Here is a 14086-nt window from a genome sequence, read left to right on the forward strand (position 1 = left end):
CTCCTTTTACTGTGCTTTGCTGTACTGCACTGCACAGATACTGTCTTTTACAAATTGAAGGTTTGTGGCAACCCCGTGGCAAGCAAGTCTCTTGGTGCCATTTTTCCAATAGCATTTGTTGATTTCTTGTCTCTGTGTCACATATTGATAATTCTTGCAATACTTCAACTTTTTCATTATTATTATATTTGTTATGTGATCTGTGATCAGTGACTATGACTTCCTGAAAGCTCAGATGATGGCACTTTTTAGCAAGTATTTTTAAATGAAGATATGTACCTTGTTTTTTCTTTTTTTATTATTATTGAAGTATTGTTGGCGTACAATGTTATATTAGTTTCAGGTGTACAACATAGTGATTCAACAATTCTATACATTACTCAATGCTCACGGCCATAAATGTAGTCACCATACATTACTACAAAATTACTGACTATATTCCCTATGTGGTATTTTTCATCTCTATGAGTTATTTATAACTGGAAGTTTTTATTTTTTATTTTTATTACTTTTTTAAAATTTAAATTCGACATACAGTACATCATTAGCTTTTGATGTAGTGTTCAATGATTCATTAGTTGTGTATAACTGGAAGTCTGTATTTCTTGATCCCCTTCACCCACTTCATCCACACCACCACTCGTCCCCCTCCGGCAACCACCAGTTTGTTCTCTGTATTTATTAGTCGATTTCTGGGTTTTTTGTTTGTTCATTTGTTTTATTTTTTAGATTCCACATATAAGTGAAATCATATCGTATTTGTCTCGGTCTTACTTCACTAACTACTCTCTAGGTCTATCCATGTTGCTGCAAATGACAAAGATCTCATCTTTTATGTTTGAATAATAATCTGTTATATATACATATTCACATCTTCTTTATCCATTCATGTATTGATTGACACTTGTGTTGCTTCCATATCTTGGCAATCATGGATAATGCTGCAATAAACATAGTTTATCATCAAATCAGTGTTCTCATTTTCTTTGGGTAAATACCCAGCAGTGGAATTACTGGATCATATGGTATTTCTATTCTTAAATTTTGGAGAAAACTCCATATTGTTTTCCACAGTGGTTGCTCCAGTTTGTATTCCCACCAACAGTAGATCAGGGTCCCTTCTCTCCATCTGCTTGTCCACACTTTATTTCTCGTCTTCTTGATAATAGCCATTCTGACAGGTGTGAGGTGGTATCTCACTGTGGTTTTGACTTGCATGCCCCTGATGGATGAATGATGTTGAGCATCTTTTCATGTGTCTGTTGGCCATCTGCATGCCTTCTTTGGAAAAAAATGTCTATTCAGGTCCTCTGCCCATTCTAAAATCAGATTATTTGGCTTTTTGGTGTTAAGTTGCATGAGTTCTTTATATATTTTGGATATTAACCCTTACTGGAGATAGCATTTGCAAATATCCCCTCCCATTCAGTATATTGCCTTTCCATTTTGTTGATAGTTATCTTTGTTGTGCAAGTTTTTTTTAATTTATTTTTTTAAGTTTTATAATCCTACTTTTATTTTTTTTATTTTTTTTTATTATATTATGTTAGTCACCATACAGTACATCCCTGGTTTCTGATGTAAAGTTCGATGATTCATTAGTTGCGTATAACACCCAGTGCACCATGCTATACGTGCCCTCCTTACTACCCATCACCAGTCTATCCCATTCCCCCACTCCCCTCCCCTCTGAAGCCCTCAGTTTGTTTCTCATAGTCCATAGTCTCTCATGCTTCATTCCCCCTTCTGATTACCCCCCCTTTCTTTATCCCTTTCTTCCCCTACCGATCTTCCTAGTTCTTATGTTCCATAGATGAGAGAAATCATATGATAGTCCCAATAGTTTATGCTTGCTTTGTTTCTCTTCCCTGAGGAGACATGTCCACAAATATGTTGCAAAGTATGATGTCCAAGACATTACTGCCTGTATTTTTCTTCTAGGATTTTTATGGTTTCAGTTCTCACATTTAGGTCTTTAATCCATCTTGAGTTTATTTTTGTGTATGGTGTAAGAAAGTGGTCCAGTTTCATTCTTTCGCATGCAGCTGTCTAGTTTTCCCAACCCCATCTGTACCATCCTTTTTGTACTGAATGGTCTTGGCACCCTTGTTGAAAATCTGCTCATCATATAAGTGAGGGTTAATTTCTGGGCATTCCACTGGTGTATATGACTGTCTGGATGTCAGTACCACACTTAACTTTCTAAGTGTGAGACCCCCAACCCTGTTCTTCTTTTCAGTACTGTTTGGGCTATTTGGATCCCTTGAGAGTCTATATGCATTTTGGGGTAAATTTTCCTATTTCTGCAGAAATGTCTCTGAGATTTTGATAAGAATTGCACTGAATCTGTGGATCGTTTTGGTAATACGGACATTTAACAATATTAATTCTTCTAATACATGAATATGGGATATTCCATTTATTGGTGTCCTCTGGATTTCTTCACCAATGTTTTGTAGTTTACAGTGTACAGGTTGTTTGCCTCCATGGTTAAGTTTATTCCTAAGAATTTTTTTTTCCTTTCCATGCTATTACAAAGGGAGCTTTTCTTTCTTCATATATGATCATATCATCTGTGAATAAATATCCATATATCCTCTTTCCATGTAAATTTTAGAATAATATTGTTTATAACAAAGCCTTACAGTACCAGTATTTTCAAAGAACTGGCATTAAACCTGTATTTAATCTAGAGCGAATTGGCATCTTTCCTATGTTGAGTCTTCCAATTCATGAACTCAGTATGCCTCTCCACTTATTCAGATCTTCTTGGACTTTTCTCAACAGCATTTTGTGGTTTTGAGTACACAAGTCTTGGATGTGTTTTGTGAGATTTATATCTAAGGTGGGTTTTTTTTGTTTTTTGTTATTGTTTTTTTTTTAGCAATTGTAGATGGTACTATACTTTAAACTTCAATTTACATGTATTTGTTGCTAGTATTGTTGAAGTACAATTGATTTTTGTATGTTGATCTTGTAACTTGAGAACTTGCTAAGTTCATTAATTTCTGGGACGTTTTTGTTTGCGTGTGTGTATAGATTCCTTGGAATTTTCTATGATCATGTCATCTGAAAATAGATATAGCTTTGTTTTTATTCCTTCCTAATCTGTATGACTTTTATTTCCTTTTCTTGCCCTACTGCCCTGGCTAGAACTTCCACTGCTCTCTGATAAGAATGGACATCTCTTGTATTCACATTAAGAGAAATCAATTCAATCTTTCACCATTAATTATGATGGTAGCTGTCGGGTTTTTGTAGATGCTCTTTTTTTTTTTTTATCACAGATGGATGTTGTTTTGCCAAATGCTTCTTCTGCGTTAATGTATTATATCATGATTTTTTGTTCATTAGCCTATTAATATGATTGGTAACATTGATTGATTTTCAAATATGGGATCACATTTACTTTCCGGAAATAAATACAACCCTCATAAAGTATATGCTTTGTGTATACTGTGGAATTCTGTTTGCTAATATACAGGTAAGACTTTTGTATCCACGTTAATCCAGAATGTTGATCAGTAGTATACATGTGTGTGTGCTGTGCTTGTCTGATTTTGCTGTAATAGTAATACTGGCTTCCTAAAGTATGTTGGGAAGTATTCTCTTTTATTTTGTGGAAAACATTATAGAGAATTATTTTTTTTTTTAAAGATTTTTTATTTATTTATTTGACAGAGATAGAGACAGCCAGCGAGAGAGGGAACACAAGCAGGGGGAGTGGGAGAGGAAGAAGCAGGCTCATAGCAGAGGAGCCTGATGTGGGGCTCGATCCCGTAACGCCGGGATCACGCCCTGAGCCGAAGGCAGACGCTTAACCGCTGTGCCACCCAGGCGCCCCTATAGAGAATTATTGATAATAATTTTTTAAACAGTTGCTATAATTTTCCGTAAAGCTATTCTGGAGATTTCTTTTTGGGAGTTTTTAAATTACAAATTTGGTTTCTTTAATAGTTATCAGGCTCCTCAAATTACTTATTTCATTTTGGGTGAGTTGTGGTTGTTTGTACTTTTGGAGAAATTGGTTCATTTCATTTAAGAGATTTCATTATGGATACATAATTTACTACTATATTGTGTCAACAACATTTTATCTGATCAAATGAAGTGTGGCAACTTCACCTCCCTTTACATCATTTTACTCTTCCCCATTTGTAATATAATTGTGTTACATATTTCTCTCTATGCACTGAGTGATATTAGTGTTATAATGTTTGCTTCAACCATCTAACATAATTTGGAAAATCCAGCAAGACTATACTTTCAGGGATCATTTCTATAGTCTGTTACTAGAGAAGTTTCTCTGAATGTGTAGAGTACCCGAAACCACAAGAAGGAAACACAGTGTCCCTTCCTGAGGGTGAAGCCAGCTCTGTATGTTGTTTCTCCAGCTGCCCTTTGCTATTGATGATCGTTTTTCTCCTCCTTTGCGGAGTAAGAGGGAAGGGACATCCTTTGAGTGGTTTCTAAAAAAAAAAACCAAAAAACAAAACCAACTATTCTATTTACCCATATTTTCACTCTTCCCATGTTCTTCTTTCATTTTGATTCCTTCATTTCCTTTCTGTGTCGAGAACTTACTATAGCTATCCTAGGTATACTGCAGACAAGTTCTCTTAGAGTTTTTGAGACTGTTTTGATTTAAAAAATCACTTAAAAAATTAGTGGGCTTTAGGGACACCTGGCTGGCACAGTCATTAGAGCATATAACTCTTGATCTCAGGGGTGCAGGTTCAAGCCGCACACTGGGTGTAGAGATTACTTAAAAACAAAATCTTTTTAAAAAATACTTTATTTATTTGACAGAGAGAGAAAGAGAGATAGCGAAAGAAAGCACAAGCAGGGGGAGGGGCAGAGGGAGAGAGAGAAGCAGGCTCCCCGCTGAGCAAGGAGCCCAATGTGGGGCTCCTGGGGCTTGATCCCAGGACCCTGGGATCATGACCTGAGCCGAAGGCGATGCTTAACTGACTGAGCCACCCAGGCGCCTCTTAAAAATAAAGTCTTTAGAAAAAACTAATGGACTTTATTTGGTGGTGGTTTTACATTCACAGAAAAATTTAGTGGCAAATACAAAGTTCTTACTTACCTGTCTCACCATTACCCTGCAACCCCCTGCCCCAGTTTCTTCCACTATTAACAACTTACATTAGTGTGGTACATTTGTTACAGTTGTGAGCCATTATTATTAACTGAAGTCTATCGTTAAGGTTCACATTCTGGATTATACATTTCACAAAGGTACAACTGGATAAACGGCAAATGGATGATGACATGTATCTATCACTACGGTATCATAAAAGTGCAGTTTCACCGTCTTAACAATTCCTGTGCTCCACCTATTCTTCCCTTCCTTCCTCCTCCTGAAATCCTGGAAACCACTGATCTTTCTACTATCTTCATAGTTTTGCTTTTTCCACTGTCATATAGTTGGAATCATACAGCTTTTTTAGATTGGCGTCTTTGATTTAGCAATATGAATTTAATATGTTGTTTCTCTCTGGCTGCTTTATTATTATTTTTTAATTTAATTTTTTGCCTTTAGTTTCTAGAAGTTTTACTACATTGTGTCTTGCATGTATTTCTTTGGGTTTATCCTATTCGGAATTCAGTCCCCTTCTTGAATCTATTGTCTATGTCTTTACCCACACTTAGGAAATTTTCAGACATTATTTCTCTAAGTACTATCTCAGCCTCACTCTTTATACTCTCCTTCTGGGACTCTGATGTTAGATCTTTTGTCATAGTCCCATTTTCCTATCTATTTTCTCTCTGATGCTCATACAGGATAATTTACATTGTTCTACAAGTTCATGAATTCTTTCATCTGTCCTCTTCATTCTTTTATTGGGCCATCCATTGAATTTTTAATAGTGATTATTGCATTTTTTTGCATTCTCATATTCCACTGGTTCTTCTTTGTATCTTCTATTTCATTACTGAGACTTTTTACAAGTTTTTAAAAAATGCTTTTGGTATTCTGGTTTCTTTGATTCCATATAAAAATTAAAATCTACTCATCTATATCTACAAAAACTCTTTCCGGGAGTTTGATTGGTATTGCATTAAATGAACAGATTACTTTCATGAGAGTTAATATACTAACTATATGGCATCTTCCAATTCATGAACATGATATGTCATTCCATGTATTTAGGGCTTCTTTAATCTCTTTCATCAGTGCTTGGTAGTTGTCAGTCAACAGATCCTGTGCATGTTTTGTTAGGCTTATTTACATAAATATATATGTACTTATTTATTTATATATATTTAAATTTTAGAGGTACTATAAATAGTACTTCAATAGTACTTAAATCAGTTTCCTATAGATTCAATGCAATCCCAGTCAAAATTCTGGCAATGTCGAAAAATTGATTTTATAGTTTATACAGAGAGACAAAAGACCAAGAATAACCAACACAATATTGAAGGGGAACAACAAAGTTGGAGGACTGATGCTACCCAATGTCAACCCAATGTCAACACTTACTATAAAACTGTAATAATTAAGACAGTGGTATTGGTAAAAGAATAGACAAAGAGATCAATAAGACAGAACAGAAAGCCCAGAAATAGACCCACATAAATATAATCAACTGATCCCTGACAAAAGAGCAAAAGCAAAACAATGGAGCAGAGACATTCTTTCAACAAATAGTAATAGAACAACAGGACATCCACACATCCACACAGACCTTACACACTTCACAAAAATTAACTCAAAATGGATCACAGATCTAAATGTCAAATACAAAACTATAAAACTCATTGAAGATATCATAGGAGAAAATCTAAATGACCTTGAGTTTGGCAATGACTTTTTAGATACAATACCAAAAGATAAGCTGGACTCCATTAAGATTAAAAACTCCTCTGTAAAAGACAATGTCAAGAGAAGGCAAAGACAATCGACAGATTGGGAGGAAATATTTACAAAAGACAAATTTAAACTGTTATCCAAAATATACAAAGAACTCTTAAAACTCAACAATAAAAAACCAAACAATTCAATTAAAAATGAGCCAAAGACCTAAATAGGTACTTCAACAAAGATACATGGATTACAAATAAGCATATGAAAAGATGTTTCCTATCATTCATCAGCAGAGAAGTGCAAATTAAAACAATGAGATACCACTACATACCTGTCAGAATGGCCAAAATCTGGAACACTGACACCACCAAATGCCAGTGCAGCAACAGCAACTCTCATCATTGCTACTGAGAGTGCAAAATGGTACAGCCACTTTGGAAGACAGTCTGGCAGTTTCTTACAAATCTAACATACTCTTACCATACTACTCTGCAACTGCACTCCTTCATATTTACCTAAATAAAACATTATGTACATGGATGCTTATAGCAGCTTTATTCATAAATGCCACAACTTGAAAGCAACCAAGATGTCCTTCAGCAGGTGAACGGATAAATGGCACGTCCAGACAATGGAACATTATTCACTACTAAAAAGAAATGAATTATTAAGCCATGAAAAGACATGAGGAGACCTTAAATTATTAAGAAGTAAAAGATCTACTCTGAAAAGGCTACATACTGTATGATTCCAACCATACGACATTTGAAAAAGGCAAAACCACAGGTATAGTGAAAAGATCAGTGGTTTCATGGTTTGCGGGGGAAGGGATGAATAGGTGAAGAAAAGAGGATTTTCAAGGCTGTAAAAATAGTCTGTATGATACCATATTGGTGGATACGTGCCTATACATTTGTCCAAATCAACAGAATGTACAACACCAAGAATGGACCCTGATGCAAACCATAGACTTTGAATGATTATGATGTGTCAGTATTTCATTGATTCTAATTCTGGTGGGGGATGCCGATAATTGGGGAAGCTATGCATGTGAGGGGGCAGGGAATATTTGGGAAATCTCTGTACTCTCCCCTCAATTTTTCTGTGAATCTTAAACTGTTCTGAAAAATTGTCTTAGTAAAAAAAATCAGTTTCCAATTATTTACTGGTGTTATACAGAAATATGACTAATTTTGTGTTAACCTCATGTCATTATGATCTTACCAAACTTGGTAGTTCAAGATTTTTTTCCTTTGACATTCCTTGGAATTTTCATAACACAATCATGTCACCTGCAAATAGGACAGTTTGTTTTCTTCCTAACGTGTATACCTATCTTTTCCAATTCTGCCTGGCGCACTGGCTAGGATTTTCAGCTCGATGTTGAATAAAAGTGGTGGTAGTAGTCACTCTTGCCTTATTTTCATTCTTAGGTGAAAGCACTCGATTTTTCATCCTGAGTGGTAATGCTTGCTTTTGCTTTTTTTAGGTGCCTTTTATCAGATTAAGGAAGTCCTTCCTATTCTTAGTCTGTTGAGAGTTTTACCATGAATGGATGTTGAATTTGTCGAATGCTTTTGCATCAACTGGTATGATGTGGTATCTCTTCTTTAGACTGAAGACAGTCTCTTTTTAAACAAAAGAAAACTAAAACAAGGGTAATTCATCGATACATGTATCTAAGATTTTTAAGAGGGAATCTTTATCATGTTCATTTTTATAAATACATATGAAAAAGTCTATTTAATGCAATACATAGTAATTAGCACAGTGAAACATCATCAACTTTTTAAAGTATTTTTGTAAATTTGGCAAATGTCCTGAGTCTCCTGCATTTACTACCAAACTTGTATGTTTTCTCCATGGTATCTGCCATCCTGAAAGGAGGGACATTTTTCAAGTCTGTATACTTATATGTTCCGCTTAACCTTTTAACATCTTCCTTACAACTAAGCTGTACTCCCCAGTAACACCCACAAGCATCCAGTTCTTCCCATTTCAAGAAATATTTTCTATGAGTTCCCGGGAAAGAAATGTTTTATATCATATAGGCAGCAAAATTTTATAAGTTGTTGAAGCCTAACTACATAAAGGTGATCTAGATTACCTAAGAATATTTTTAGATAGATTATTAATATTCATAAAATCTTACTGAACCCTCTGTAATTGATTTTAATATATTTCTATATATGTACAGCCATACAATCCCCATTTATACTTCTTTTTTTTTTTTAAAGATTTTATTTATTTATTCGACAGAGATAGAGACAGCCAGCAAGAGAGAGAACACAAGCAGGCAGAGTGAGAGAGGAAGAAGCAGGCTCATAGCGGAGGAGCCTGATGTGGGGCTCGATCCCATAACGCTGGGATCACGCCCTGAGCCGAAGGCAGACGCTTAACCGCTGTGCCACCCAGGCGCCCCCCCATTTATACTTCTAAAACAGATATTTCCAGAAGTCTTTTGAGGATTCTGATCAGATATCTACTTATTAAAAGTCCCTTTCAAATATACTTATGATTAGTATTCTTTTAATGTAGTCTACATGCTATGACATATTATTTTAAAATAGCCATCTTGCAATAAATTGTATAAAATATACATACATTTTGTTTGTAGAAAGTGAAGGATATATCTAAATTACTTAAAATATCTTTTCACCACTGTAAGGATTTTAATTTTTCTATGTTTTTGTCTATTAACAAGTATAATTCTTTTGCCTCACTTGAGGAATTATTTAATTCTTATAATTTTGGAGATATATGTAACCTGCCCTTGTTTATTTTCATTTCCTTGATTCAGATTGTAGATTCTGCTCATCTACCGGTTCACACACCAACAATAAAGAGAAAGGAGTATCACAGTAGTATGCTCCTTCCAACTAAGGTATTTGATTTAATTATAAGCTTAGTGGTGTCCTGTCAAAATGAGAATACGTTGGTTTTGCTGTTACTGTCTTGGCATTTACCAAAATATTTTGCAGTTACATTCATCAAACCTCCAATCGAATTTAAACATTAACACAACAGAAAATTCCACTATGAAAATTTTCTTAAGATTTGAATACACCCAACACAGGGGTAAAACATTTAGTGACAATTTCAGGGAATGTCTTTTCTATTAAATGGGTTTTGCTGTGTCTGTCAAGTCTCATTTAGAAATTATAGATGATGGTAAGCTAATTAACTGAGTTTTGCCCTGAAATCCGCTCAAGGGATCCACATCCTGTATCTTATAACTTACTCCCAAATAAATTCTAAATTCAGTCGTAATTCAAATGTAAAACTGAAACCACGTAAGTACTAGAAATGTACTAGAAAGTCTTGTAATTTTGGAGGAGAGAGTCTTTGTTTTTTGAATCAATGTACTGCCTGTTTAACAAATAATTAAAAACGACCAAAACATTCAAAGCATTCCTCTTTATTAGCAATAAGGAACCAGAGGCTGTAACAAATAGCAATAAAAAGAAAATTCATAAATGCAATAAACCTGTTTCCCCAAACTGATAGCAAACACTATCATAAATGATGAGACACTAAATCTTTTCAATTAAAACCAGAAACAGTATCGAATCACCCCATATCACCATTAGTATTCAGGAGTTTCTAGGAAATACAGTAAAAATGAAAAAAAAAATGACTGGAATAAACATTGGAACATAAAAGTCTTTCATAAGATTGATATGATTCTTTGCCCACAACACCTAAGAGACTCTGGTTTAAAAAAAAAAAACTACTAAAATTAACAAGGTAATTTGAACATAAAGTAAATATAAGGTAACATGGGTTATCTCTGTTATATAATGAATACCTAGAAAAGAAATAGAAGATATTTATATGCCAAGATCAACAAAAATATATGTTAAAGAAAACTAAGAATAAAATAAATACGATGAGCATTTTGTCAAAATTAATGTATTATAAGGCAATATCAATTAGAATATCAAAAGTATTTTATTTTCTTCTTTCCTATTTTCCTTCCTTTTTTCCCCTGGGGACTTGTGGTTAATCACAGTATATTAAAGAAGGCATACATCTCTGCTTTCTAATGAGAGCCAATAAAAGGAGAAAAAAGTGCAGGCAAATAAGTTGGCATAAAGTTGGAAGATGAAAGTCTGGGTGAGGTGAGCCAGAGTTGAGAAATCTGCATGCCGAGTGATGGGGAGGGCCTGCCGAAGAATCACAAGACAGTTGGTCCCTTAGAAGCCTAGAAGGACTCAGGATTGGAGGCATCAGGTCCCGCGGGAGGCAAGGGTGATGTGCAGCTCTGCAAACAGGGGCAAACTGAAGACCTGAATAGGGAGCCCCGTCCACACACGGTGCCCGCCGCAGGGACTGTAAACTCTGCCCTTCTGTCCACTTTACGACGAGGAGAGAGATATACAAAGAAGGAGAGCAAACCTGTGGATTAGTGTCTGGAGAAGCCAGAGTTTGTTAGGATTTACATATTGCTAATTTATGATAACAGTAATTTTGAGGGCAAAGAGGCCCTTGAAGATCATGAAATGGATAATCCTCGGTGGGTGACTGATTTCTTGCCAATTCTGTGCCAGCATTTGCAGCTTTCCTTGCTGGGGCTTCAGTTAGAAATTTCAGGATGCCCTCTGTCCCAGAGAGTGACACTGCCTGCTTCACTGGACCTTCCAATTCGTGATTATTTTTTTTTATTGATAGTAGAAAATAAAACACATGATTTGCCAGGGAGAGGAAATTTTGAAATTATTCTTTCCTTCCAAAGAAGGCATAAAAACCGTGTTATTTTTTGCTTACCCTTTCTCAATAAAAGATATACACAAAGGCAATTCTCACTCCACCCATTGATAAGGAATCATTTGAAGGATCTGTCAGTTGAGAAAGCATCTCTGCAAGGTTCAGGATATATTGGCCCAAATAAAAGCCAGGCTTGATTTATTTGGTTCCAAACAGTATTAATGAATATGTGATCACCAATGAAATAATTCTCCTCCTCCTTCTCTTCCCATTCTTGGTAATTTTGGGGGGATCTCTTGCTCAACATTTTCTAATTATGAAGTAATGAGGGGACAAGAATCTTCCATTCTGGTGAGAAAGTGAGGAAGCTGCTTTTCTTGGTACAGAAAATGATATTTGGGGCAAGGATCTGTGACCAGAATCACCTCTTCACCATTATGTCACCTTCAGTGCTTGGTTGGTCTCTCTGTCTTGCAGAGCAAGAGCCACCGGTTTTTCCTCACGTCCTTCACTGTCCCCACCAAGTGTCACCAGTGCACGTCTCTGATGGTGGGTTTGATAAGACAAGGCTGTGCCTGTGACGGTAAGACCCGGGGAAGAGAGGTGCGGGGGGCCGGGGCCGGCATCTCTATACTCACGCGCCCTAGTCCGCAGGGGCTGCCGTGGCAAACACACACCCCGCGTGGCTTATAAACCAGCAGTGTATTGCTCACAGGCCAGAAGTCCCAGATGAGGGTGCCAGCGTGGTCCGGTTCTGGTGAGAGCTCCCTTCAGGGGGGCAGACTGCTGACGTCCGCTTGTACCCTCACAGGGCGAAGGGGTCAGGGAACTTTCAGGCGCCTCTTTCATGACAGCATGCATCCCGTTCGTGAGGGCTCCACCCTCAGTTCCTCAGCACCTCCTAATACCACCACATTGAGGGGTACGATGTCAACATACGAATTTTGGGGGGACACATTCAGTCCATTGCAATACGTTATTAAGCAAAAATGTTGTTGTCTTTGAATTGCAGAAGCGTGGCAGTAAAGCGATCCCTTTGCTAAAAATCTCTGAGTCTGTTTCATATTGGAAAGATTGGACCCATGGCCATTGGAAATGTTTGGGGGGGTCCCTGGCACTGCGTGACTCCAGCTTTTTCAGCCCGTGAATGCTGTCCCTGGAAGTCCTGCTGTGTGGTCTGCAGGCAGGGCCGCATCTACTGAAAACACGTATTTAGATCTACTTTGTTCTCTGTAGCACTGGTACAGCATGAGGACGAAATTCTCTAGCTAGTGCGGCAGGGAAATGGAATGCTGGCAGTGAGCGGTAATGGCTTTATCCAACTGGTTTAATTTATTGCGGTAAATATTATTTTAAGGGAGCAATGTGCTTCTGGAAACATCAAACAGTGGATCACTGTGCCCTCAGACAAGGAATAAGGAAAACATCTAGGGAACAGACTCTGTGCCCGTGGGTTCCCTTAGCCAGTCCTGTCCAGTGCTCACTCCACGGCACCACACTGAGCGGGACAACTTTCCTGCCCTCAGCACTGCCACGGCTGAAGCCACCTTAACCACAAACGCAACCTAGTGCATGAAACAAAACAGGATTTAAAACGGGGAATTAGGCGCTTATCATATCCTTCCAGGGCCTCGGAGCAGGCTTTGAGCTGAGTACTCAGGAGTGTGTCCTGCCTTCAGTGCGGCTGGGTCCCTGCTGAGCCTGGTATTATGTATCTATTGGAATGATGTCTCTTTATTCCATTCAAAAAGCATGTGGGTTCTCATGTCACACAACCTGTGTAGAAAAAGCTCCAAGAGCTTGTCCAGTGCCTTCTCAACAGAAGAAAGGTGCCCTCTGTCCAGACGCACGGGAAGGCATGGGAACAGCCTATGAAGGCCATGTCTGGGTAAGTGTCATTATCTGGGGTTTAGATGAACTCTTGATAAGTTTATTAATCACCTCGCACTCCATGAGCACATTTGTTAAAAAAAACAAAAGGATATAACAGATTATACAATACAAATTATATGCAAATGAACATACTTGTTCCATCTTGAGAAGATAGTTTGAGAACAAATTTAGCTGTCCCCAATAGGATATTTTGAAATGTTTCCAAGTTTTCTGTTCAAGCCTTACCCTGTGATGAACAAATGTTGAAAACTAATGATGGAACTTTGAATTCCAGTCACCAATGACAGATTTTGAGACTAAAAGTAAAATAACCTTTTTGAGAAATATTTAAAACCTGAGTTGAATTTCAGGCATGGTGTTACCAAATTTGAATTTAGTGTTACCAGAGACAAAGAAATTATTTGAATAAATTGCTAGTTTTAATCGAAATGGTGTCAATCTTATTTTCTCCCGAGATATTCAGTCTTCACAGGAATTTCCTTGTTTTTTTAAAATTTCAAGTATGTTATACACAGTTCTGTTCCACATCTTTAATAAGAGAAGTAAGAGATGTATAACGTTTATTATTTTAATTTTATATGTAATAATTGGATAGTATTTGATGTTTCAGCTCAGATTGTTTCTGTTGTTATTGTTGTTTTTTAAATCAAAACTGAAGATCCCAAAGAAAGC

The 14086-nt window shown here is 36.8% G+C and overlaps 1 non-coding gene across 1 annotated transcript; it reads left to right on the top strand.

The window, feature by feature from the left end:
* The first annotated feature begins 4254 nt into the window (after window positions 1–4254).
* LOC117797030 lies at window positions 4255–4467 on the top strand. Its single transcript, XR_004621843.1, has one exon. It is a non-coding gene; the product is annotated as a small nucleolar RNA U3 (small nucleolar RNA).
* Window positions 4468–14086: the final 9619 nt, after the last annotated feature.

The sequence above is a fragment of the Ailuropoda melanoleuca genome, chromosome 17, assembly GCF_002007445.2.
Source record: "Ailuropoda melanoleuca isolate Jingjing chromosome 17, ASM200744v2, whole genome shotgun sequence".
Classification (NCBI taxonomy): Eukaryota; Metazoa; Chordata; class Mammalia; order Carnivora; family Ursidae; genus Ailuropoda; species Ailuropoda melanoleuca.